Source organism: Sinocyclocheilus grahami, unplaced genomic scaffold (assembly GCF_001515645.1).
Source record: "Sinocyclocheilus grahami isolate Dianchi unplaced genomic scaffold, SAMN03320097.WGS_v1.1 scaffold1525.1, whole genome shotgun sequence".
Classification (NCBI taxonomy): Eukaryota; Metazoa; Chordata; class Actinopteri; order Cypriniformes; family Cyprinidae; genus Sinocyclocheilus; species Sinocyclocheilus grahami.
The window spans coordinates 350,271-353,937 of record NW_015506704.1 but is presented as its reverse complement, the minus strand read 5'-3'; the positions used below and the strand labels follow the sequence as shown (position 1 = coordinate 353,937).

At 39.6% G+C, this 3,667-nt stretch overlaps 1 pseudogene; it reads left to right on the top strand.

Annotated features, from left to right (window-relative positions):
* The first annotated feature begins 404 nt into the window (after positions 1 to 404).
* The window catches only part of LOC107570954 (dimethylglycine dehydrogenase, mitochondrial-like), a 39,368-nt pseudogene continuing 36,105 nt past the window's right edge, over positions 405 to 3,667 (top strand).

The following is a 3,667-nucleotide window of genomic DNA, read 5'->3' as shown; positions in this document are numbered from 1 at the left end:
ATTTACAAAATATCTTCATGGAACATGATCTTTACTTAATATCCTAATGATTTTTGGCATAAAAGAGAAATGTATAATTGTGACCCATACAATGTATTGTTGGCTATTGCTACAAATATCCCCCAGCGACTCAACACTGCTTTTGTGCTGCAGGGACACATATGTGCATAAAACAAACATAAATTATAGTGTAAACAACATTTACTATAAAGGCAAAGCCTAAACTGATTTAAAGCATGTTTTTATCCCTCATTTGGCACAAATCCAAATGTTTGCACTGATGTTAGTTGCAATACATAAACTACTTTGGAATATAAGTCACAGCATGTTTCATATGATAAAAAAACGATTTATATTCTTGAAAATACATGTGTTAAATTCGATGAGGACAGCAGAACATCTGTATGTGGATGCTGAAGCTGCTTGTCTCTGTGTGTCAGGTGTTGACGGGTCTTTATAATCCAGGTGACGGTCACATCGACCCGTATTCTCTGACGATGGCTCTGGCAGCGGGAGCGCGAATGTACGGCGCTCAGATCTATTATCCCGCTCCAGTCACAGGCCTCACGCCGACCGCCGACGGCAGATGGGACGTCCAGACGCCACACGGAACCATCCGAGCCAATCGCATCGTCAATGCCACAGGTTCAGCCACACCCACACGACAGACCACACCCACACATGACCACACCTTGTTGTTAGGCCACACCCACTTGATATACTACACCTGTTTATTAGGCCACACCCCCACATTAAACCACATAACACATGTTAGACCATGCCCTCACATTAAAGACCACATCCACATCTTAGACTATACCTTTTTGTTAGGCCACACCTACATATGCTAGACCACACCCACATGATAGACCACACCCGTGTGTTAAACCACACCCCACGTGTTAGATCATGCCTCACAATATAGACCACACCCACATCTTAGAACACACCGCACATTAGTTAGATTACACCCTCACCTAACAGACCATGCCCCCAATATGTAAAAACCACACCCACACCTGTTTGTTAGGCCACACCCCCACATGTTAAACCCCATAACACGTGTTAGATCACGCCCTTACATGATAGACCACACCCACATCTTATACCACACTCCATATATATGATAGACCACACCTCCACATGTTAGGTCACACCCACACGTGTTAGGCCACACCCCGCGCTGCGGTAAGTGATCTGCTCCCCGTTTATATTTTAGAGCTGCAGCTGTCTGAATTGTAGCACTCATGTGAACCCAGAAGTGCTGCTGGAAATCTAAGGCCCTGTTTACACTTGCTATTAAGACGCATTTTGGTTGATCGGATCACAAGTGGACAGCACTAAATACAAGTGTAAACGGGGTGTGAAACGTTTTCTGCTGGAAGTAGTAAAGCATAGACATTTCAAAGTAAGAGTCAGCCTTTATTATATTTAAAAGTCCCACATTCTGCATTAAATATTTTTTTCTGAATATTACGGTATTTTTGTGACACAATAAACTGTATCTTCTCTCTGGGCCACCAGTCACAGGAAGGAAAGACTAAGAATGTGATTTATCATATTCAATATATAGATTGTACTAGTATCAGCAAAATCTGACAGAAGCGTCATGGGTCCAGATCTTTCTGCAGGATTTGTTGTAATATTTTGTGCTGATGTTCTTATGGGAATGTGCTGAAGCAGCTTTGATAAGATGATCAGACACACATTGCACAGTCACACGGACCTAAAGGCCGATCGCTGACCTCTGACCTCTCCTATAGCAAACACACCTGATTGTGTCCCATAATCCGTCTCTGCTGCTGTTTTCATCCTGTGTCTCTGAAACGAGTGTGCTGAAGGTCATGTGCTCCTGATCCAGAGGCCAGATGCAGTCAGACTTTCCTCTGCGTGTGTGAGTCTGTTTAAGCTTGAGATCTGACTGAGAATGTTTCTGTGAACTGAACTGAGTAATAAAGAAGCAGAGTCAGATCTGAGTGTGTGTGTTTGTTTAGTTGATTTTGGTCCAGGTTTAATGCTTTTGGGGTTTTGGCCTTCTGCCCCGCTCACATGACCAGCCAATCAGCTCTCGCCAACAGTTCATCTCTCAGCCAATCATCAGAGGTCTCTCTCACACGCCTCAACTCAACCAGTTCTCACCAGAACTCTTCATTCGCTTTTTTCCCTCAAGCTGACCGAACAAAACTCTGACTTCAGTTATTTCTGTCAAGGAAGGCCATCAACTTCAGTGACTGACTCAGATATATTCTATTCTGTTTTATTCTGTACTATTCTATACTATACTGTTATCTATTCGCTTATAGTCTATTCTATATTGTTCTAATTTCTTCTATTTTATTAAATTCTATATAATGCCAATAGGCTCTATTCTATACTATTCAGTTGTGTTCTATACTGTTGTTCTAATCTATTCTACTCTTTTCTACTCTATTCTATTCAGTTCAGTTCTATTCTATTCAGTTTTATACTTTTCTTTAATATTATAATCGATTATATTCTGTTTTATTCTGTTCTATTCTATTCTATACTGTTATCTATTCACTTATAGTATATTCTATATTATTCTAATTTGTTCTATTTTATTCTAATCTATATTATGCTAATCAATTCTATTCTATTATGTTCTCTACTGTTGTTCTAATCTAATTTACTCTTTTCTATTCTATTCTAGTAAGTTCTACTCTGTTCTGTTCTATACTTTTCTTTAATATAATCTATTCTATTTTATTCTGTACTATTCTATTCTATACTGTTATCTATTCACTTATAGTATATTCTATATTATTCTAATTTGTTCTATTTTATTAAATTCTATATAATGCCAATAGGCTCTATTCTATACTATTCAGTTGTGTTCTATACTGTTGTTCTAATCTATTCTACTCTATTCTAGTAGGTTCTACTCTATCCCATCCTGTTCAGTTCTATTCTATTTTATTCTATTCAGTTCTATTTTGCTGTATTCAGAGAAATAGAGAGTATGAGCTGTTCGTTTGTCTCTCTCCTTGTGTTTGATTCAGTTTTTTTAGTGATCCATTGAGGTTAAAAGCATTTTTAACGGTTTTGGCTGTAAACGATGAATTTACATGAAGGACTACCGGTTTTACATACAAAACAAGAACATTTTGCTGTTGGAGAATAAAAGACTGTTATTGAAGAGACAGTCTCTGAGATGAAGTCTTTATATCTCGTTTTTAATAAGTGAATGAATCCTGTTGTAACATGTTTAGATGGAGTTTGCAGTTTATTGTCTCTCTTAGTTTCATTTCTGACTCTTGCTGTAGCATGATGTTTATGAAGGGAACTCACACTCATGCTTCAGCGATGACGTCACCAGGTTCTGTCGGGTCAGAGCCACAGGTCTGGAGTCAGTCAAACGCACCAGGAGGTCAAAGGTCAGAGCTCACGGAATGCTTGCAGGAGGATCCAGTTACTGTGAACCCTGCCGACCTACAAACACGCCGTGAGCCGTGATTGGTGCCTCAAAAAACACCTCGACCAATCAGATGACATCTCACAGCACTACAGATGATTGTGATTGTGTGTTTGTTGCTCTGGCTGAACTAGTTCTGATCCACACACACACACACACACACACACACACACAGACACACACACACACACACACACACACACACACACACACAGAGACAGACAGACAGACAGA